This window comes from Chelonia mydas, chromosome 8 (genome assembly GCF_015237465.2).
Source record: "Chelonia mydas isolate rCheMyd1 chromosome 8, rCheMyd1.pri.v2, whole genome shotgun sequence".
Classification (NCBI taxonomy): Eukaryota; Metazoa; Chordata; order Testudines; family Cheloniidae; genus Chelonia; species Chelonia mydas.
Window position 1 is genome coordinate 90,236,669 of NC_057854.1, and position 24,772 is coordinate 90,261,440.

Sequence of the window (24,772 nt, forward strand, 5' to 3'; positions counted from 1 at the left end):
TAAAATGGGACACTAGAGGGCGTCCTTTTAATGTAATTCAATAATGAAGTTCCGACTTGTGCAAACAGACACAGAGAGCACAATTCTCATGCTGGGAATTTCAGGGGCTGTAATTGGAAGCATACCTTGCTGAGATGCTTTTTTCCCGCTCCTTGGATCTAAATTATTATTCATTGCGCCAAGCAATTAAGAGTATCCAGAACATAAGATGAGAAGCAATACTAAAAAAAATGCATGCGAGATTTGATTTGCTAGAAGATTGACCACATTTCACAGCATGTCTGTGAACTATACACATGTGTGATACTAAACACCTTTCACAAAAGGAGGACTTTCTGAAACTGGGGTAGCAGGAACTAAACAATGAGACTGTCCGAATTATACTTTAGAATATAAGATCTGCAAAAGTATAGTGGAGAGTTGGGAGTGACTTATTGGTAGTGGGAGAAGCCAGGGAAATTCCCTCCTCTGAAAATCCATTCCCTGCCTCTGAACAGTCAAACCATCCCATCCAATGTAATTTTCCCCTCCTCATCTATATAATTTTTTTGTGGCTGGTATTTACAGATGAATGATAGTACTGTAATACTATCAGCACAGGCCTAAGGATCAGTGCCCTGATTCAGAAAGGTACTTCTGCATATGAAGAGTCCCTTGTTTATGGGGCCCCCAGGGTTCTATTCTGGTCTTTGCTATAGATTTCTTCTGTACTCAAGAAAGTCATTTAACATTTCAGTGCCTCAGTTTACCTCCCAGGAGTGATGGGGGGATTAATTTGTTAATGAAGTATGAAGTACTTTGAGCCCCATATATGTAGAAATAGCATGTATTATCATAACTCAATATAATGGTCTGTTATTAATATTTATGATTTGTATTGTGGTTGTGCCAGGAGACCAGGACGCCATTGAGCTAGGCACTGTCCAGACATACACAAAGAGATGGTGCCTTCCCCATAGTGCTTACAATCTAAATTTAAGATGAGAGCCAACAGGTGGATACGACAAAGACAGATAAACAGGAGTGGGGAGAAACACAAGGTAACAACGAGGCAGTTTGCTACCTATTGCTGTGTACATGTCACTGCACACCAGCTGGCTAACCACTGTCAGGAGTTTCACAGGTATCACACCATAGGTGGGTTTCAAGGCATCCTATCAGTTTGCTCTCGATGTAAATTGCTCTGTTATTTCCCTTGATCCACAGCTTTGAGAGATTTGCCACTCTCTTAGGAGTTTCACAAATAAATCACAGAGGGTTAAATTCTGTTCACTAGCATGCGAGCAGACATTTCCCACTGACTTCAATGAGACATTAGCATTGGTACTTGGAGGCGGAATTTGACCCTATGGTATAGAAGGAAAGAACATAAATTCAGTGGCCCCCTTTCTGAAAACTGATGTTCCTTAACATTTTGCAACAACACGTCTTTGGTCTTTGCTAAATTGAAAACGTGTAATTAATTTCCCAGCACTTGTGCAGAATACTTTAAAATGGAAAAATGAAAGTCTTTTATTAAAATGAAGCTTGATAGTATGCACCTGCCACTAATGTACTGTACACTGTGTCTTCCACTCATTATAGTGATGATTTGGGTTGAGATCAAGAGTCATATAGTGAAAATCACTTCAATACATGCCTGCTCATATGCATAAACTCCTGTGTACCAGATGGCAAAATATAATGACATCTTAAACAGCTAATTGCATAAACCTTGTAATGCAGATAATTGCTGAACCAAAGTACAAGTTAATAATTTCCCACTGTATTGCCTGTCTTGAGATTAATCCTCAAGGAAAGTTGTGACAATTCTAACACACTAAAGTTCACCAAGCAGTAATTAAAACTAGCACTTAAATCATTTGACTTTCAAACCCTTAATTATGATGCAGTAGAATCACTTTGTAGAAATCCAACATTTATGGATAGTTACATGATAGCTGATATTTCATGTTCCCTTTCGTGATGCATCTTATGTGGCTAGGCACGTTATTCTCCAGAAGAATATAGTAGTAATAATTTTGGCATTAATGGTCATTTAGAAACTTTAGTTAAACCAATGGCCAACAACAGAGGATATCATATCTAATAATGTAATTACATTTTTTACAGTGTAAATATGGTCAATTTGGCTAGTGGTCAATTAGTCACTTGATGATATCTAATTGTGATGGCTGCCATTGTGGCTGACCCCAGGAATTGAACTTAAAGCATGACTTTCTATAGCTTGAGCTAAAGAGCCTTAAAGTAGAGCCGTTAATGGACTTACAGCCCCTGTTGACCAGACACAGAGAAAAACCTCTAACATCAACCCCGGGGAAAATAATGAAAAAGCTGATATAGGATTCAATGGATAAAGAATTAAAATACTGTATAAGAATATAATTAATGTCAGTCAACATGGTTTTACGGAAAATAGATCTTGTCAAACAAATCTGATTTCACTCTGATGTGATTACAGGCTTGGTTGATAAAGGTAGCTGATAGATGTATATACTTGGACTTTTGTACAGCTTTTCACTTAGTATCACATGACATTCTGATTTTAAAAAACGAGTGCTAGACAATACCAATAGCACACACGTTAAACGGATTCGTAACTGGCTAACTGATAGATCTCAAAGAATAGTTGTCAATGGGAGCTTTTTTCAAAAGGGGGTGTTTTTAGTGAGGCTCTGCATGGATCCGTACTAGGATCAATGCTATTCCACATTTTTATCAATGATCTGGAGGTAAATATAAAATCACTGCTGACTAAATATGTAGATGACACAAACATTGACGGAATGGTAAATGATACGACTGCCCTGGCCCCATCATTAAATGACCTGAATGTCTTGGTAAGCTGGGTCCATTCAAACAAAAGGCATCTTAATACTGCCAAATGCAAAGGTAACAAGCAATGCAGGCCACACCTTCAGAATGAGGGACTGTATTCTGGAAAGCAGTGACGCTGAAAAATATTTAGGGTCTCACAGTGAACAAGCAACTGAACATGAGCCCCCAGCATGATGCTGGGCTAAAAGGACTAATGTGATTCTTGGCTGTACAAAGAGGGGAGTAGCGAACAGGAGGAGGGAGGCAAGTTTACCCCTGTACACAGTGTTGGTGAGACCGATACTGGAATATTGTGTCACATTCCACTGTCTACATTTTAAAAAGGGATGTTGAAAAATTGGAGAAAAGAGCCATCAAGGTCATTTGAGGGAGGGATGCCTTACAGTGAGACACTTCAAGAGTTTGATCTGGTTAGCTTATAAAAAGAAGACTGAGAGGTGATTTGATTACAGTGTATAAGTAACTAACGGGGGAGAAAGTACCAGATACCAAAGAGCTCTTTAGTCTAGCAGAGAAACAAAACACAACAAGAACCCAATGGCTGGAAGCTGAAGCTGGACAAATTAAAATAGAAATTAGGCACAATGTTTTCAAACATTGAAGGTGATTAACCACTGATTAAACTACCCAATGGCAGTGGTGGATTCTCCATGTCTTATGTCTGGATAACTTTCTGGAAGATATGTTTTAGCCAAACGCAAATTATACTGGGTGAAATGTAATGGCCTGTGATATGCAGAAGGTCAGACAGATGATTGAATGGTCCCTTCTGGCACGAAACACACATTCACATGTGAGTCACATGAACATGTGGGATTAGATGGTGATTTGGAATCTACATCCATGCAGAGGAGTAAGAGGGAGTAAGCACCACTCTGGCAGCCCAACATGAGCTACCTGCATGGTGGCTCCAGGCACGCAGGAGGAAGCAGGTGTTGCTAGAAATGTACTTCTAAAAAACCCGAAACCTGTCATTCTGCACAAAAAGGAAAGCTGAGAAACTTGTCATGGAGGCCACATAAAGCCATCCAATGGGCCAGACTCACCCCACAGACAGAGTATCTGCCACCTCCATATTGGGCATTAGTACTGTTGTTTCTCTGGCAAGCAGCTGTGGATGTCCTCAGCTTTGCACGCCTGCTTCCCAGTGGAGGAGAAATCAGTGTCACACAGTCTGGGTACATTCTCTGTGTCTCTTATTTTATTTACACAGATTCACCAAGACTAGAACAGAAGGGGTCACAAACAGCATGCAGGGCAATCCCAGGCATTGGGAATCTCAGCCCAACACCAACGCCCAGTTCCCAGGGAGCACCTATGTCTCCAGAATTAACTCTAATCAGAGCTCAAAGTCGAGAGCAAATTTTCCTGCTGCTCACAGCTCCCTCTAACCAGGACCGCACATAAGCACAACAATACATAGATTGTCTTCCCAAGACTAAAAACTTGCTCGCATGCTAAGAAAAAGAACTTGGCATGTGTAACACCACCACCTGATGATGTCTGCCATAAACGTTCAATATAATCCCAGATGAAGAGTGTCATCTACTATATATCTAGCATCACTTCTTTAGAGGCCACAGTGTTCTTTGGGGATCTTCCATCCAAATTCTGACCAAGCATAACCCCGCTTATTAAATCTGATGAACTCACAGCCCGAAGTGGGAGGGCTGAGGGCTAAACTCAAAATATCTGACAACAAGCATAGATGTGATTTTCAAGATTACTTATTTTATGGCCTGTGTTCTGCAGGAGGTTAGATTAGAACTTCAGCATGGTCCCGTCTTGCCTTAAAATCTGTAAATGTATTAACTCATGACATTTATCTCCCAGGTACGTGGTTGTGTTGTTTTTTAAAGTTTACAAGTAGATACAACACTAACAGAGTTCTGTCTTTATTAAATAAGTGTTTGAGAACCACAGGTCAGAGAACGGACTCAAACTGTACAAATAACAAATACATCTAGCATTCTATCAGGGCTAATCAACATCAACAGCTGTGCATTGGTGAAAACTTGACATTTCCTTGTGAATCAGACTTCTGATTATTTTCTGAGACAGTATCTTATCCAGCAGCACCTGGAGTTTATGGCTCAGATTCTGGCCTCTGTCTGTACTGAGTTCAACACAGTCTGGGCAGGGGCAAAGTTGGATTAGCCCCTCTCCTCAGATTGTGAGGCTAATAAACCACCAGGCTGGTTCTCGGTGACTGTGCGAGAGGACTGTTATTGAAGGTACATAATAGACTATATAAAGTATTTTGCGGTTGTCATGCAGGAGAATGGAGAGTTCTTGTAGAAGAAATTAGCAAGGGGAAGCAGTAAATGAAAAGCTTCCTTCCACAGCAACAAACATTTTGTTTAGATTTGTAATACAGATGCAAACACATATGAGATGCAGGCATTTCGTTGATCTGATAGAAGTAAGCGCAGAGCATCTCTGGCAATATTATTCCACGCAGTTGCATTACACTAAATACGAGTTATGCATATTGGGAATTTATATTAAATAAAGATGGGCCAATCCAACAAGGACCTTGATGCAGTAAAGCAACTAAGTACCTGCTTAATGTTAAGGAGGTGAGTCGCCAGTCCCATTAAAGCCAATAGGACGACTCACCTGCTTCAAATTAAGCATGTGCTAGAGTGATTTGTTGGATCGCAGCCTAATTTGTGAAAGTCCTTTTTGAATTTTAAAAAAATGATAACCCCAAGGTGAAGTGATATGACGAGTTATTTGAACTATAGGAGAGAATTACTGTCTTCTCCTTTTCTTTGAAAAGAAAGTGGACTGATGTAGGCAGGTGACTTTCCGGAAGTGGAAATCTAGAAGAGAAAACAAGAATATTCTATAAGACCTACCCTCTTCTGTTTGCAACATTCTCTTTTGCTTAAGAATTCTGGCTACTTACCATAATATCAGTGACACACTAAAGGTGTAGGACATCACTTTTTCACCGATAGGTTTTGACAAACTAGAATGAGGAAACATTACCCAAAGATTTATGCATTTTGTACTTTTATATGAATTTCCTTTTAAATCAGAAGACTGTGTCCCACTTCTGTTTTCCAAGAAGTGTTCAGTAACCATCTATTAATACTAATCTTTATAAATATCCACCAAATGAGAACATAGGTCTAAATTCTCCTACCTGGCTTCGGCTGAATGGACTTTCTCAATGGAGGAATCAAAGTTTTGTCGTCTTCTTCCCTCTTCTCCCTGGAGAGGTTTTCGGGTTGAAGAGTCAGACACGAGATTTTAGAGGTACAGAAATACTCTCCCCAAAGTAGCAGCGTACTGAAGTGTCCTTGCATCAGAGAACATCAGAAATAAATAGACAGATCAGACAGATTCTGGGAAGAGATTTGGCCTCCAAATTCTGTTGTCTATTGGGGGTGGGGCATTGTAGTACTATGTAACTTGGGCAACAGAAGTGACACCAAGGGCCAGATCATCAGCTGGTGTAAATCAGTGTTGCTCCATTGATTTATACCAGCTGAAGACCTGGCTTTTGGTGTTGCTTTCTTTGCACAAGTTACCTTTGTCCTCTGACATTCCAAGACACTTGCACATCAAAGCAGCAGCTCTCAAACTGCTCTTCTCTATCTTCACACTTAATTATATGTAGGTGCTGGCTAGAACATTAGTGGCAACAATATATAATCGTTTATTTCTTCACACACACTTCTAGCCAAAAGGAACACAGCAGCTCCTAAAGACTTTGGTTTAGCCTATATGCCTATGCTGCAGAATAATTAAATCCTTGGTTACTAGTCTGAAATACCATACTGTACAAAGCACAACTCACAAAATAAGAATTCTCACTATTATTCACATGAACTCTTTTGCCTTGGGTTGTTCCAGAAGAAAGTGGTGCTAAGGATCTAGAGAGGAGCAAGGGGAGCTAGAAGGCAATGTTGAGGCACAGGATATACACGAATCTCCAAGGTCTGCTGATTCAGGTGGCTGAATTCCGGGATGGGATGGTAGAACAAGGAATGGAAACCAGGGGTTCCTGGTTCCAAATAGGGCACCTGATCTAACCCCTGGTTACATGTAACAGATGTGAATGTACTATCCATTCACCCACCCACATTTTTAGTATTAGAACGCATCACCATACTAAATAATCTCCCAACAACAATTACATCTCTCTCTTCCTTCTTTGCCACTAGGAGGCTGGTTTAGGAGCTGGGGTCTTAACATAAATGAATACAAAAGTCTCAGAGTGAGGGTATTGCTCTGGGAAAGCTTGAGCAAGGGGGTGGGTTTGTCATTTAGATTTCAACGCGGTGAGGCTGGGGATTATTCTTATTCCCTCTGACAGTGAGTTCCACAGTCTTGATGCGTCTCTTTCATGGTCATGAGCCTACCCCATTGGTTAACTGTTTCATTGCCGTGGAATGTAACTGGTGGAAGATCCTGGGTCACAGAGACAAAGTGTCTCTCTCAGGTAGCTAAGTCTAATTACATGTAGTGCTTTGATTACCAGACAGAGATGTTGAACTGGACACTGTGTTCACTGGGGGCCACCATAAAGAGCAGCCTATCAGGATAACATGTTCCTAGAGATTGTTGTTGCTGAGCAGATGGGCCAAGTCGTGCTCCAAAGAAGCTGGAAGTTCCTCAGGTAATGGGAAAGCTTCCTGGTCTTTAGCAAGTTTGTGGAGATTATACAGCTGCTGCTGACAACTGGGTAACTTCAAGAGCATCACGACCATCTGACAGGCAGATGCACCTATTTCATGTATAGTTCAGCATCCCTGTACCTGTGGAGAAATACCTATCAAGGCCCATCTTCAGTCATGTCTGTGCCTGGGTCTGTCACATCATGTCATGTCTGGGTGGGTCACCAAGCTCTTTTTGCTGTGTCCCCTATATCTGTTTAAAATACAGAATAATTCTTCTCACCAACAAGAAGAAACTAAACACAATGATTACCTTGGACCCTTCCAGCTTCCATAATTTTTCCTCTCCTGTCCCAAGCAGGTCAAACAGGCTCCTAGAACATGGCTCCTGTTTAGGTATTGACACTAGCTAAGATTTTCAGATGCGACTAGTGATGTGGGAGGTGCTCAGCATGAGAATGGCACCTGAGTGCAGAGGGGGGGTACTGAGCCTTCTTTAAAGTGCTTCACGTTGGGCACCCAAAATCGTGAGTCGCTTCTCAAAACCTTAGCCACTATTCATATTTTAAATAATGTTATTTCCTCCGAATTGCTTATGGAAAGGGTAGAATTCCAACTGGGAGCGAGGAACCGATTCTGAAGTGTCATTTTCCCCTCACACTGGATTGTCCAAAGTGGTGTTCAAAGGCCAAGGTTTATCCACAACATTCTTTAAGATTCCTTTCCCCACTGGATTATTTTGTCTTGACAGTTGAAGCAGCCTTTGTATGATCACACTCTATTTTATGTAATTCCCATAGGGACTATTCATGTCTCCTTGAGTGCAAGCAGCTCCCATTAATGTCAGTGGGAGTTAACACATGAGCACGGACATGAGAATAGACCCCTTGCTGTGCACTTGAGTGGATGTTTTTGATGTGGATCCAGATCATTTGTGGCAAACGTTGTTATTAGAAATCACTGAACTTAATGTGGCCACCTAACAGTTTCCCCCATACCTTCCTTTTTATTCCTTCATGTTTGGGTTGCAAAGGATAGTTTTGAGTAGTGAGGTAAATGCAGCATAAACACAAGCCGATTCAGGAATTGTTTCTCTGTAAGGGGTGGCTTAATTATATGTAGTCTCCTCTGTCTGCCATGCAACATTATGCACTCGAGCCTCTTCACAAGAGGAAGGATGGTCTTGTGGTTAAGGCACAGGACTGGGATTCAGGAGCCCTGGGGTCTGCTTCCGGCTCTGTGACAGACTTCCTGGGCTACTGCAGACAAGCCCTTTAAGCAGAGATTTCCAAAGGGATTTTGATGCCCAGTTCCTATGAAAGTAAATTTAAAGCCTAGATAACTTTGAAAATCTCAGTTTTAATTTCTCTATGCCTCAGCTCCCCATCTGTGAAGTGGAGATCATAATGCTTCCCTACCTCAGCAGAGCATTGTATGGATAAATACTTGGGAAGTGCTATGAGCATATGGTCATATACATAGAAAGATACATAACATGAGTCTTTCTTTTCCACACATGCTTAATGTCTGTGGAGGGTTGTCTAAAAGATATTTGTGTGCATACAAGTCAATAATGTAGTGAAGAATAAACTTTGTTCACAAAGTTGAAATCCAGAATCTATTCAGTAAAATAACTTCCTAAATTATCTCATTTAATCTGTATTTCCATTCCATTGCAGCTGGGGGACAGAGAAACATTACACCACAACACTTGACTATCTGATAACCATGTACAACGAGTTCCTGATCTCAGTTCAGTTCTTAGTGAACTGGCATCCACATCTGAATGAACTTGCCAAACGAGGACCTAGGTCTCACATAATTTATTTTGTTTATGTCTTCAGCCAACACAGGGGTTCTCAAAATTCATTGCACCGGGACCCCCTTCTGATAACAAAAATTAGTACACGACCCCAGGAGTGGGGACTGAAGCCTGAGCCCACCCAAGCCCCGCTGTTCCTGATGGGAGGGCCAAAGCCTGAGCTCCACTGCCCTGGGCGGGCAGGCCAAAGCCGAAGCCCAAGGGCTTCAGCCCCAGGTAGGGGGCCTGCCCCGGGGGCAGTGGGGCTCAGGCTTCAGCGTTGGCCCTGGGCCCCTGCAAGTCTAAGCCAGTCTAAGCGACCCCATTAAAACAAAGTTGTGACCCACTTTGGGGTCCCCACCCAGAGTTTGAGAACTGATGAATTTACAGATTTTGTACTCATTGAACAATTCTCAGAGTATTTTGTAATGTACCATCAGGGGAGAAATTCACTGATTCATAGTTTTTGGGTGTATTGGGGCCATATGCAAAAGTAAATCAAGAGATCAGCAGACAACACTCTGTTTTGTAGTACCCATCCTTCCAGATTGTAATCCACTAAATTTAAATCTGCACTTTCCATCTAACTCCAAGATACCAAATCTGATGCTGATTACATCAGCAGGGTGAACACATTGGTTGGCTCATGGACTCTCAAGATAAAAGACCATGTCTATTCATTTTTCAGTCACTTACGCTCTGATCCTGTAAGCTGCTTTGTGTGGGCAGAACCTTGTACCCAGGCAGAACCCTAATGAAGGCAAGGGAGCTTTCAATGGGGACACTGGTCTACATACGTGGAGGAGCTGGCAGGATCAGACAGCCTTACAGAAGGATCTATATATAGATAGATAGATAGATAGATAGATATAGATATGGATAGCATCATATGACACAATTAGGATTGTTTAACCTTAGAAAGAACTGATAAAACAATTTCATTAATTAAAACATCAGTGCCCTTGGTGCTTGTATACACTGTGTTTTGATTTTAATTCACGGAGCCTCACAGTCAGTTACACTGGTGCCAAATAAAAATGCTTCAGTGGAACTTTCCACAGATTAAGCTGCGTTTATACAAAGTTTTATACTGACATTACAACACATTTGATTAAAATGCAGAACAATTTCAGGTTGGATGTCATGTGGCTGTATGCAAGCATAAATTTAGCTGAGTCTGCAGATGCAACCATGCAGGTGTTTCTGTAATTTTGATTCAGTTGGGAAAATTGTCAATGTTCAGTGGCCCTCAAAATCACACATCCATCTGTGGTTCAGTTCATTGCAATAGAAGTTTCATAGGCACTTCACTAGGGATGGGTACTGAATTCCCAAGTAAAACATTTGTGAATTGGGTCAGACACTAGAATCAGGTAAATTCTGGGAGTAATGCAAGCATCAAGTATTTCAACTCAAGTCTATATTTATTAACTCTCAGATCTAAAGCTAGAGATAGGGTAAAAGAGGAATCATTTATCTGAACATCCCTTCTCCACAAAAGTAAACACTGAGATTTCTTATAAAATGGGATGTCTAAACCATTCCTGATTTGGAATTTCCAAATACTAAACTAACCTGAGTTTGCTCACCTCCCTCTGAAACAGAGATGGGACCCAGCACAAACCTGCATCTGAACACTTTCAAATTCAGAACCAAATTTTGCAGCTTGAGCCCATTATTAATTAATAAAATATAACTATTATTATTTTTCTTTCTTTCTTTATTTTCACAGCCACCAAAAGTATGCTAGTTAGTGCACTGGACAAGTGGAAAGACAAGATATCTGCCCCAACGAGTTTACTTGCTTCGATGGAAGTCCATAGGACCGCTCATATAATTAAAGTTGTGCATGTACTTTAGTGCTTTGCTAGACTGAAATATATTTTAAGGCAGGACAATACAAATGGGAGCAACAAACTGTAGACAGACAAGAGGGAGGGCAAGGAAGTGGTTACAGCAGGTTCAGCAATGGTTACAGTGGTTTCACCTTCTAAAACTATACATTCAGTGCTCAGCTGCTTCAATGAGATATAACTACGCATGCAAATTGGAAAGTTCCACAAAAGTAGCTCAGTGCTAGGGATGCGTGAATTCAAGGACTGCTGTGGTGCACTGCTGCTAACATTCTGAATATTACCTCACTGCACTGTTCTTTCCAGTTCATAGATCATTCTAATCTGAGAACATCTAGCTCTTACCTACGATGTGAAGCAGGATGACATAACTTTTGGAAGAGCACAGACTTTACGTCATTGAAACTCAGGGAAGTAATCTAGCTAATGTTCAGGTTTTGTCTACAAAATTTCCACAGAGGTAACATGGTTTGGGAGAAAAAAAGAAAACAAAATCACAGACTTATTTCCTTTGTTACCTTGAGGATCATCATGTTTACACATTTTGAAAGAATTAGCGAAGTAATTGGTGGAACGTTTCTATGTTATGTTATTTTAGAAAATAAATGACCTAACTGGAATTTTATCCCTTAAAATATCATGTGGAAACAAGAAAAATCTGTCGTTCGTTGATTTCATAGAATATCAGGGTTGGAAGGGACCTCAGGAGATCATCTAGTTCAACCCCCTGCTCAAAGCAGGACCAATCCCCAATTTTTTGGCGCAGGTCCTTAAATGATGAAATAGTATAATTGAAATAAAAGACATTTGCATTGAATGTAAATGCAAGACTAATTTCCTAGTGAATTCACTTAAAAGGAGTTTTGGATACCTGTAAGTAATTACACTATTACATTCTCCAACTGATTTAATTCAGGCTAAGTAGCAACTACTGTATGTCCAAAAGATAATGAATTAAAGCAATGCTTTGGCATATCCCCTTTCTGAAATGTTAGCAGTCTCTCAAGTGGCTTAAAAATAGGCTTCAATAAAAGGACAGGAAAATATATGCAATTAAATTCAATCAATAAAGCTGTCCTGGACCAACATCCAAATTTTAAAAACAACTCCCCTGAATTATGAGAAACCCGTTTCTGATTGTAACTGGATGAGTTTCATTATGTATGCACCAAAATTGTGTGTCAATTTTAAAACAAGTTTGGAGAAACAAAAAGCAACTAACTTTTCCTTCTCCCCCACCACAACCCTCCCCCAGATCTAGATTTTTTTTTCCACTTGCAAAAAATGTAGTGAGCGCTGGGGAACGGAAAAGATTGTTGCCCTGGTATGGAGGCATTATATATATGACATATATATCTCTGACATTATATATATATATAAACTAAATGGAGGTAATTTACTGTCTGTGAAAGGTGTCACATAATGTAGAGGAAGGATGGTCCAATAGTTTGAGCACTACCCTAGGATTTGGGAGAAATGGGTTCAAGTTTCTGCTCCACTACGGTCTTCCTGTGTGACCTTGGCTAAGTCATTTAGCCTCTCTGTGCCTCAATTCCCTTCTGTAAAATGGGGATAATAGCACTTCCATACCTCACAAGGGTTTTGCGAGAATAAATACGTTACGAAGACTTTGAGGTCCTACAGTACACAGAAATGCTTTGGTAGACAGAAGTCCTCCAGAGAAAACATTTAACATTGCAGATTCTTCAAGTTTGAGGGACTAATCTTAAAAATAATGGGGTAATCCTTGACTTGACTTGCAAATCCTTGACTTATTTGCTGTAAACACCAGGAAGGTGTCCCCAAATTTAGGGCTAGATTGTGGCGGCATAACCTGCCTTGAGGAGACCAGGAAGGGACTTATGACTCTAAGAGTCACAGTTTGTTCCTTGCTTTCATCTTACTTCAAGGGTGAGGGCATCAGTAGCAGAAAATGTCCCCCTCTTTTCTGGCTCATCTACATGGGCTAGTGAGCTGGAGGTGGACCAGGATTGCTCGTTCCCACCCATGCCTGCCCACCTGTGCAGGAGGGAGAGTCTGTGTCCCTGGAAGTGACTCTCCTCACCCCTATGTTGTGACTTGCAGTCTGCCCACATGGGAGAATTCAGGGGGCACCTTATGCCCTCTTACCCCTCTACACAGCAGGAGAGGACAAGTGACAATCTTGTCCTGACTCCTTCTCCAAAATTATTCAACAACAAATTTCTGTGAACAGAGCTTGGTCTGTTTTGACTAGACACATAAGTCACATGTGGGGCCACGGGACCCTAGGTCATGTGCCCTAAGTCAGGGTGTTGGTGATGTAGAAGCTACTACCATGGACCTATACCACCAGAGGATTCCACTACCCAGACAGCTCCCTCTAAGGCCAAATAAGATGACTTTAAAACTACTTTGTACTGCCAGAGTGGCACAAACCAGCCTCAACGAACTAGACTCAACTCTCTGTGTGGACCTGATTCATACTATTATTTGTCTTGCTGTAGTGCCTAGGAGCCCTAGTCACGGACCAGGACCCCATTGTGTTATGCGCTGTACAAACACAGAACACGGTGACAGGCCCCTGTACCAAGGAGCTTACAATCTAAAATACCTCTCACATAGGGATTTCGTCCTCACAGATGCAGGTGCAGGATTGGGACCTTAGGTCTTTTAAATTTTGTAAGGTGCTCAGATCTGGAAATAGATTTTGCTGAAAGGCTGGCTTGAAACCAGCAAGGTTGGTCATTAGGGGCTTGTTACAAAAATGATTAAACTCTTCAAGCTCACAGTAGAACATCAAAACTCACTGGTTTCATGATAGAACTCTGAGTTTTATCTGAAGTTTGAATTTTTGGGGTTAAATTGAACCTGAAACTCAAAGTGAAGCTAGACTGCTCGCAAAACTGTGTGATCTTGATACAGCTGTAGCAATTTCACTGAATTAGGCAAAGGCACTGAGTTAGTTACTTCCCATGCGTTGCAGGACAGTTCTGGGAACCACCATCACTAGCACAGCACTGGGAGTTCTGGGGATGATCAGAGATCTTGGGATGTATATGCGCCCCAAATGTGAAAGAGAATCATTTTACAAAATTTAAGCACAGAGTAAGACAGATGCAAATAAAGAATTAGATGCAGAACCTACTGGAGCTAATGGGAAAACTTGCATTGACTTTGATGGGAGCACGATTGAATCCAAAATGTGAAGACTGAGCGACAGTATCTGAATCAGATTGGATGAAATTTCCTATGGGTCAGAAGGCTGACCTGCCTAGCAGGATTATTCCCCCCTCCCTGCAAATTTCTGAAAACCCAAGTAACTGCTTAGTGACAACAGAACCACCAGCTTGTACAACCCCGAGCTCTACACATACAGAACACGACGCCCCAGCTTCTTTTATTCCCTTAGCAACAAAAGTTGGCACCTGTGATTGTTTGTTTTCAACGACTGACACCATGAGTTTGAACTTACATCTGTTTTGCTGAGTTATGGTAAAACAATCTTAGTAACTGCAAAAATGCCGGCCAGATCATTTCCAGCTTGCACGGCTTCTTATTTCATTTCACATTCCTCTCTGAAAATGAGAGAAACGGTGCACAAGAGGCACATGACAAGTCTGCTACGGGCTTGGGCTTGACAGCTTGACCTATTCCCCGCTATAAAACTTGCTTGTATAAAAGTTTTCCTAATGTCTTTTATAGTTCATCTGTGAAGGATTGTCCACCTGGTGCCTTATCACAGGCGCTGGAATGAGGCCAGGAGATGGCAACAATATGAACTGCTGCAGGGGATAACAAGGACTCTGTTATGACTGGGAACGTTTGCAGTACTATAAATAACTCTATCAATATTGTGATAATGGCACTTTAAAGAGGTCTATTTTACAAGTGTTGAATGTAAGAGAGACGGCAGCTGTGCTCATTAATTCTGAAGTATGCTCCTCTTCATGTACAATTTGCAGGTGTAACAATAGGAGCGTTGACTCAATGGAGGTCTAGATAATGTTTAGATTAAAAAAAAAAAAAAGGTCACAGTAGCATGATTACTTCCTAACAGGTCTTTATTATGTTTGGCAGAAGAAAAGCAAACGATAGTTTAATTGAAAACAACATAAAGTAAAATAGAACTTTGTTACAGAATTTAGCTCTTCATAAATAGCTTCCCCTCCCCCAAAGGGCAAGTACCATAATTGACAGTGGTAGATCTTTTGATAATTAATTGCAGTAAATTATCACTTGGCACAAAAAAGGCATAATTCTAATCAATTTGCAACCTTTCCAGCATAACACTGAATTGAAAATGGCACTGCTGTAATTTTTTTTCAAGCTAATATGAACTGAAGTACAAACTACAATGTGCTGCTTTCATATATTTTCGGTGTTCATAGTCAAATTCAGATCCTTGTGTTATTTCTGTGGGACCCCTGTGTCATATGGATGACCCGTTTGGACAAAAGATTCTGATTTAGCTTGAATTAATCTTCTGGAGAATGTGACAGTATAAATAATTACAGAGATCCATGCAAAACAGCTTTTGTCAGAGCTGTTCTAGAATAGTAATGCCATGATTCAGAGATGTGATTAGAGAAGAGGAATGGGAATCTGGACTCCTGGATTCTAATTCCTGGCTTTTTCATTGACTAAGCTTGAAGTGTAATCCAAAGTCCCTTTTTATTCACTGTTTAATCCAGACCAGGATTTAGGGAGAGCCTATGTCAGGGGTGGGCAATAATTTTTGCAGGGGGGGTGGGAGCACTCCACGAATTTTGGTAAGTTGTCACAGGCCGCACATTTTTACTATATTCATGGAGGGGCTGCGGGGTCTGGGAGGGAGTTTGGGTGCAGGAGGGAGCTCTGGACTGGTGCAGAGTGTTGGGGTGCAGGAGAGGGTGAGGGGTGTGGGCTCTGGGAGGGAGTTTGGTGCAGGAGGGGGCTCCGGGGTGGGGCAGGGGATTGAGGTGCAGGAGGGGGCGCAGGGTCTGGGAGGGAGATTGGGTGCAGGACGGGGTTCTGAGATGGGGTAGGGGGTTGGGGTGCGGGAGGGGGTGTGAGGTGCAGGCTCTGGCCAGGAGGCGCTTACCATAGGGGCGCACAGAGATGTGCCAGCAGCAGATGGATGCTTCTGGGATTGGCGTGGGGCCACGGCAGGCAGGCAGCCTGCCCGTGTGTCCCACTGCGCTGCGGCGCTTTTAGCAGCCCAGATTCGGAGATCACGGACAGAAATGGGAAGAGGAGGGCGGACAGAAATGTTAGTCATGGTGGGCCGGAAATGCTGTATTTTGCCCACCCCTGGCCTATGTGATGATGCTGGATAGGTCAGTATGTGCTTAGTTAGAGCTAGGGAGATTTAGGTCCTTCAGGGTATGTCTACACTGCAATGTAAATCCAGGGTTTGAACTCAGTTTTAAAACGCCCTTCCTATTAACAAACAGTGTTAATCTGGGGATGGAGGGTCCGAGCCTTAGTCTAGCCAGGACCCAGGGTTCAAACCCTATTGGTTTGTACTGTAGATGCAGCCCCACTGGACTCATGCTCTGGGAGACTGCCAAAAGTGCACCACAACACTATGGGCCAACTTTCTTTGTCCCCTGGACAGTCAAGTTTGGTGGATAATCAAGTTTTCCCACACTGCACCACAAACAGAGCTAGAGCGGCCACATTTCAAGAGGGCACTAGGAAGACTGGGATATGGTTGGTTGTACTCAGGTCTGCATATTGCAGTGTGGTTGCTGGAGACCCACGTTGAGGCCCTGGTTAGATAATTCTTTACTTAGCGTTGACAATCAGTGTAGACACTCAAGTCTCAGGTTCTCAAACCCAGGGTCCACTGACTGGAGTTCCACTAAGCCTAGGCTTACACTGCACTGTAGACATACCCTCAGCCTCAGTAAAGCACCTTGTTAACTTATTACAAATGAGTCCTGTTCTTGCTCTACCACTGGGGATACTACAAAGCCCTCCCTCAACTCCCCCATAGCAATTGCAGAGAAAAGCTACATGACAAGTTTCTAAGGCTCTTCATGGAGGCAGAACGTCTGAACTCCACAGCATAGCCAGCGAGTCTGAGAACAGCATGGACACGCTGAGACACAACATCATTTGTTTCAGAGTAGCAGCCGTGTTAGTCTGTATCCGCAAAAAGAAAAGGAGGACTTGTGGCACCTTAGAGACTAACAAATTTAACAATTTTAACAAATTTAACAAACTTATTTGAGCATAAGCTTTTGTGAGCTACAGCTCACTTCATCGGATGCATTCAGTGGAAAATACAGTGGGGAGATTTATATACACAGAGAACATGAAACAATGGGTGTTACCATACACACTGTAACGAGAGTGATCAGGTAAGGTGAGCTATTACCAGCAGGACAGCGGGGTGGCGGTGGGGGGGGCGCAGGGGAAACCTTTTGGAGTGATAATCAAGGTGGGCCATTTCCAGCAGTTGACAAGAGTCTGAGGAACAGCAGGGGAGGGGGGGAATAAACACAGGGAAATAGTCTTTGTGTAATGACCCATCCACTCCCAGTCTTTATTCAAGCCTATCATTTGTGGGGCTGCAGCAGGCCACATAACCTATGCTGTCCAGCTGCATGAGTGCCTGTGGGTAAGGATGCCCTCCACCGCTATCAAACCTCATACATAGATTCCATTGCAAAGCCCTCTTACCAGTGCTTTGTTCATGATATCAAGATTGAGGCCTTACTGTGTGACCTTGCAGAAGCTGCTTAAGCACACGGTGCCTTAGTTTTTCCTTGTGTTCACGGGAGATAATATTTACCTACTGTATGTCTGCGCTGCGAGAATAAATTGACATTTGAAAAGTGCTTTGAGATCCTGGAATATGAGTTACTAAATAAGTGTTATTATGCATTACATCAGACCAGCTGTCAAAGATGAGGAGAAGGCTGTACTGAAATTGAGCTGAACAATTCTTCAGATCTGTGACCCCAGTTACATCCGTTTCTTCCTCCTTTGCTGATTACTGTTAGCCTTGATAATAATGATCTCAAAGACGATATTAGCAGCCTAACCTACACTATGATTTAATCCTGATTGCAACAGATCAAGGTTTGATTTAATTGCTCCACAATTAATTAGAAATAGAAACAAGGCATAAAAAAACCCGTTTCCGCTTTAAATCAAGAAACTGTTTACATTCAATTGGTGCTCATGTTAGAACCAATCATTAAGCTATAAAAGATTACATCTGGGCTAGAATTAAAGTCAAGCCGATTCATTAACCCAAATGGTGGCCCAGAGATTACTGACACGGTATTGCTGCTCTGGTGATCAAAGGATCAAGGGATACATGACGGATAGATGACCCTAATTGAAACAATCTCCACTGAATTTTGTACATGGATGAACTTGAAAGGACTAAGAAGATATTCACTAACTTCTGTCAACACGGAAAATAAATTGGTTCTAGTAGCTTTGCTGTATAAATACCATAATGCAAAGTGTGTGTGTGTGTGTGGGGGGAAGGATAGTGGCTTTAAGCAGAACATAGAACAAGAATTTAATTTTTTTATTAAATCGCGTAAGATCCTTATCCAAATTGCTGTCTGTTATAGTTGTTGAAAGGTGAAATTGACAGCCGAAAACTTCATCATTACTGTCCCGCCAATGACCTCATCTCACCTGACCTATAGGGAGTATCTTCTCTTGAGGATATCCAATAAATCTGTCCACATGCAAGGCCTGTCCCTAGAAAAACTTGCCAGTTGGCTTGAATTAGGTATGATAGTTTTATTACGTGAGCTACTGTTCACCAGGGATTGAGCAGAAGTCACCAAACATATTTCACTCAAGACTTCAAGATGAATTTGAACCTTGTTCCCAGCGGTGAAAGGCCAGATTTTTACATCACTACACCTTCCAGGTTATTGGCCTTAAATGATGCATAAAGGAGAGATGTAGATGCCTAGTTCAGATACTAGTAAGCTCAGTGAGTTTTGTTTGTGTTTCAAATTTTAATGAAGAGCAATAGGCTTAAGAATTAGAAGAGAACTGAGGCATGACTTCTTTTGAAAGGCTGGTATAGACATTAGTATAATTCTTTATATCCATTTGTGGAAAATTAGGAGTAACTGAACATAAGAACTTCCTGAAGACAGGGACTGTAATTCTGGTTATGAAAGGGGAGGAATTGGATACAGATAACTAGTGATGGACAAACTTCAAAAGGATCCGGGCTTGTGCTTGGTTCGGATAAGCATCCACAAGCTTTGATGCATATCCAAAGCTTATCTGGACGGCCTGGGTCTGTAAATATTGGGATGGAAATCTTGCAAGAACAGGCTGTCTCAAGAGATTTTTCCTTCTGGTATTTTGGGCAAGTGTTTTCCAGTCATGCTGTAAATACAACAAAAAATAATGACGATAAATAATAGTTAGCACTTAAATGGTTATTGTTTGTAGACATGAAATACTAGGAAATTGCCCCTCTTGGAATGTTTTGTGTTTGGATCTCCAGGTCTAGCCAGAACCAAAAGAGCAAATGACAATAACTGTGGAGAAAAAGTAACCCCCACGCTTTTTTGAACCTCTAATAGCGATGTGATCAGTTTGATTTGGGGCAGCTTGAATTTTATCAGAATTGGTACAATAATTTCTAAAAGTAATATACTGTTAAAAATACGGTACAGGTTTAAGGTAAACAAGAACCAGATCCACATAAGAATAATGGTTTCTTAACAGAATGTGTGTGTGTGTGTGGGGGGGGGGTGAGCTTCACCTCTGTGCTAATAGCAATGGAATTATAGCAATACAAGACGTGAATCCGGCCCAGAATTTATATTGATTTAAATTTTTTTCCAAACCAAACACACGTTTGGGAAGATTAATTTTTATTTTGCAAAAGTAACTTGTAGTTCATCAAAGATACCAAGTAGATAAGGGCAGTGCAGTAGATTGTATCTGCTAAAACCATTTGATATGGTTCTATAATGGAGATTGTTGGCTTATTATAAACTGTAGTGGTACACAGAAAAACAGCTTGAATGATAGAGATGTGGTTTGTGGGATTGGCAATGGGGTACAGAATCTCTCTTCTAGGACACAGTATGCTGTTCAGTGGCCTATGTGAGATGAACTAGTGGACTCAGTCCAGGTTCTATTTGGAAATGTGACCCAGCCACAAAATTGAGATCCAAGTCCAGATCTGATCTTCCTTAGAGTCCTCTCTATTTATCATATAAACAGCCACAACACACCCCACACCATATCCACTGGCCTCCTCAAATAGCAGAGAAACCAAGGATCGAATAGGCTTGAAGTCTACGTGAACCTCTTGTCTCTCCACGTCAGTACTGGGGCACATTGTGAGGTCAGCACTGGGCGCCTTGCATTGCTGTCACTTGCGCATGGGGCAAAGGAGCACAAGGAGCCGTTGCCAACTTTTGCACCTCTGAGGAAAAGGCAAGAGCAAGCACAGGAGTGTGCACCCATAGGAGCAGAATTACTATATCTGGGGAGGGGGGGGGCAGTGGAGAAAACAGGGCAATGGCCCTGCCCTCCTCTCACAGTGGCTGATGACCTGGTCCAGCTGTCAATGAAGTCAGTGGGAATGTTTCAATGGACTTCCCTGGGAGTTGGCTTGGACTCATGTGGAGCTGGCTAGGTGCAGAGAGGGGAGCAGGCTGTGCTGTCCTAAGGAATGTTGCAAATTGCTTGCTCTCTGGACATCCCAGAAGCTGAGGAAGGGGCTCTGCCCGCATCATGCACAATCTTGACCCTTACTAGTAAGAAACACCTAGACTGACATACTAAGAAATGAAATCAACAATCTTGCTGTGCTCACATGGAACGTCAAGTATATGAACACATACAAATGCAGCCAACACATGAAACAAAAATCCCTACTCATATTCAGGAAGCAACAAATCAGGCCTCACTCCATTTAAATCATCATTGGCCATGTCCTCCTTTCTCTTTTTAGCTGCTCAGTAAGACACATTTTGGCATCTTTGTATTCAGAGAGGATATTATTTTTTTTAATCTTTGATAGTGCACATGAAAAAAAACTGACACATTAATATCCAGGGAAGTAAATTTGGATAAAAAAGACAACCAGTTTTTTTTTTTTCCATCTTGCTTGTTCCTCCTTAGCCAGGTCACAAAAAGTACGTATTTTCATTTCCAGAGATGCAGAGCACTGTCCTTTTTCCAAACTGTCTGTGTAATTCTTTCCTTACCAATAACAGATGTAAAGATTGTGATTAAAATTCTATATATAGCAGCAGAATTAAGCAAAGACATTAACAACACTGTAAATACTTAGCATTTTATACATACTTTGCAGTTCTCCAAGCATTCTGACAGTATTCTACAGATTGACATGCTGAGACACAGACAACTTCAAGCCAACTCTTTCAATAAACATAGACAGGGACAAACAGGCATTTGAGCATCCAGTCAGGGGTTCAGGTAAAGCTGGGTGTTCAGGGATTTTTCAGAGCTGGCACTTGGCTGAATCCAAGTGGTCAGAATGGCCAGCAGTGTTTGTACTTCAAGGGAGCATGTTGGGAGTGAGCTTAGGGGATCGAAACCCAAACTGCAATTTCAGAAGCTCCTACAGGCACTCCAGGGCTGGTCCAGGCGCTCAAAAGTTAGCTGTATCAGAGGCCCTGCCAGGCCAAGAGGCACGAATTAAGGTGCTCATAGTAACAAACACTTGCTGGTACTCTTCAGTTTTTGCATCATTAAAGTAGCCAGCACAAGAGGGAAGGCCCATCCCAATCCTCCTGCTCACATACATATGCACACAAGAGGCAGAGTCAGGGAGAGAGAAAGGTACAAGGCAGATGCATGTGCAAAATGTGCTGAGGGTTTACAGAATGTGTATGGGGGAAAAAGAGTCTGAGTCAGAAATAGAGAGTGGATAGGAAAGGTGGGGAGGAGGCAGTAGAAAGGATTGGGGAGAGGCGATTGGGAAGGGCAGCAATGGGGAAAGGTTATACTATAACTCCTGGCCACATTAGGTCTGTTATCATGAGGAGAGAAGGTGCCAGCTAAGGGAGGCTGAGGTTTGGAAGAGGAGTAAGCTCTGTTGACCGTAGGCGGTGATGGGATTCCCAGCTGTGATGTGCACTCAGAGTGATTCCTACTAGAGTCTTCTCTGAGAGAGCGTGGATGCAAGTAGCAAGAAACTCAAGTTTTCATTCAGTCAATCATTGGTAACCATTTCTCTAACCTAACCAATGTAATCCGTTTGTTATCTCAGAGTTAGGCTACTGCAATGTGCTGTACCTCGAGTGAAACTTTGAAAGCCACCTAGAAACTGCATCCAACCCACCCACTTTGTAAGGTGGGCAATCTATAGCACATTATACCTTTGCTCCATACTCTGTTCCAATTTTGTGGGCATCAAGATTTCATAGCTGTTCATATGCTGCACCCCATGACCACTGAAAACCTCTTGCCTGCAACAGGAGGAAAACCCAGATCCTGCTGTGCCAAAAAGCAAAGGCCTCTGTCAGCTGAGATAAAGGAGGGTTTCCATTACCTTTTGGCCTATGTAGGGCCTATGACACAACTGAGGAGGTTCGACTACATCCAGGAGAGAACAGCGGCATGCATATGAACTACCCAGTTCATTGAAATGCCTTTCCAGCAAAATGTGGTCCTCTATCTAAAAAGCAATTCATCTCCGGAACATTGAGAATCATTCCTAAAGAAAACGTTTGTTCGTACAAGTCAGTTGGTCACTATATGCCTTTTAGATTTATACGTAATACGCTACACACTTCATGGTGTCATGTGCATCTGCGAAATGAGGAGTTAGCTAAAAATGGAATCACTTCATCACCTTTCATTAAATTTAGAAGGAGCATGTTCTTGTGGCTAAAGAAGAAAAAATGAGAGTCACAATATCTGAATTCTGTTCCTGCCTCCATCACAGACTCACTATGTGACCTTGGGCAAGTCATTTAGTCTCTCTGTATCTGTTTTCCTAACTGTAAAATGGGGATGATAATACTCACTTTACCTTACAGGATATTTAAAGGGTATTTTGAGGATTAACTGTTGTCTGTGAAATCCTTTGAGATCCTGGGATGGATGACGTTATGTCAGTGTAAAGTGAAATCTTAAAATGAATTTAAGATTTGCAGTTACATAGACTGTATACCAGACAGAGTTGGGTCTATTGCCCACAGTACTTTACAGTGCTGAATGGAAGCAGGCAACTTTAAAGTTATTTGCAAAAATTAACAGCATAATCTTTGTCTCTGGAGTCAGCTGTTCCTACACTCCTGACCCTGTATGTCCTAGCGCAGCTATGATGCAGAGACCCTAATATGTATGCAATCCTGCTTAAGTCTAAACTGAGCTTCCACTATCTATTCCACTACCACTAGGAAAATTCTCTTTATTTCTGAATTAGCAGCTGTCCCAGCAGAGGAGAAAAATGGAGCCTGTTTTGTCTCCACAGCTTGAGCCAGACACACAAGGTTGCCGCAGGAACTGGCAGTCAACTCAGAAAAGGAGTCGGGTTTTTACACGGGTTGTGTTCAAGTACTCTGATCAATTGCCTGTCTCTTCCAGCAGATGATGCTAAAGTGTGATTGTTTTGAGCAGCCTTAAGGAAAGAATGAGATATACGGGGAAATCTAATTAAATAATTCACTAGATAGTTTTCCTCCCAGTGCAGTAAGAGAGAGCTGTAATAAATACACTGAAAAAAACTGGGGCCCAGTCCTGCCTCTGTTGAAGTCAACAGCAGTTTTGGCACTGACTTTAAAACTAGCAGGGTCAGTCCCTTTGAACATTTCAAGAAACACACATTGTTTCAAACAAGCTGGCATGCTTACCTTAATATACTTGAGTGTTTTCACAACCGTTAGTTCAGAAATGCATCCTCAGCTTCGGAATATCTTGCCACGCTATTCTCCTGAATTTACTGTCGTCCGACAATCTCTGCCTAAATCAAAATGACTTGCTGACATTTTGTTAAGTTTGACCCTCAGTGCTACAACTCCATAGCTTTGCCTACATTTACTAACTGACAGGTTACTAGCACACTATTGGTGTGACTAGATCTCAGAGCACAAATCACTTAGAATGATATATTCCACACCAATTGCATTTATTTTCTAGTTTCAGAGTAGCAGCCGTGTTAGTCTGTATTCGCAAAAAGAAAAGGAGGACTTGTGGCACCTTAGAGACTAACCAATTTATTTGAGCATGAGCTTTCGTGAGCTACAGCATCGGATGAAGTGAGCTGTAGATCACGAAAGCTCATGCTCAAATAAATTGGTTAGTCTCTAAGGTGCCACAAGTCCTCCTTTTCTTTTATTTATTTTCTAGATACTTTTTAAATGTACATGGCACCTAATAGTAGCAACAAAAGAAAGCATTTTGTTGAGCGATGTTCCCAGCATTTGGGGGAATATTCACATTTAGCTAAAGATTTGGGTCAATAATTGAAATGTGTTCTGAGCTGTGAAGTCTGCACCCCGAATTGAACTTCCCCAGAGGTTGGGAGAGTGGGGTAGAATTTGGAGTTTGTTTAATTGTATCAGTGAGTTTTTGTAGGCTTATAACACAGCCATTAAAAGATTCCCTCTGAAATGAAGTTTTCAGTTCAAGGTCTCAGGCTGGGCAAACATGTTTATTACCATTATAAATACTAAATAATCTCAGTATATTTTTAGTGAGAAAAATACACT

General features: G+C 41.8%; 1 protein-coding gene and 1 long non-coding RNA gene across 5 annotated transcripts in view; both read right to left on the minus strand.

The window, feature by feature from the left end:
* The window catches only part of NFIA (nuclear factor I A), a 466,574-nt gene that overhangs the window by 338,591 nt on the left and 103,211 nt on the right, over nt 1-24,772 (minus strand). The gene's annotated exons all lie outside the window — the stretch shown is intronic.
* The window catches only part of LOC122466796, a 60,526-nt gene continuing 56,831 nt past the window's right edge, over nt 21,078-24,772 (minus strand). The window contains exons 2-3 of the long non-coding RNA XR_006292615.1: nt 23,915-24,024; nt 21,078-21,293 (exon numbers count right to left, since the gene is read on the minus strand). This is a non-coding gene — a long non-coding RNA (uncharacterized LOC122466796). The remainder of the gene's footprint in view (nt 21,294-23,914; nt 24,025-24,772) is intronic.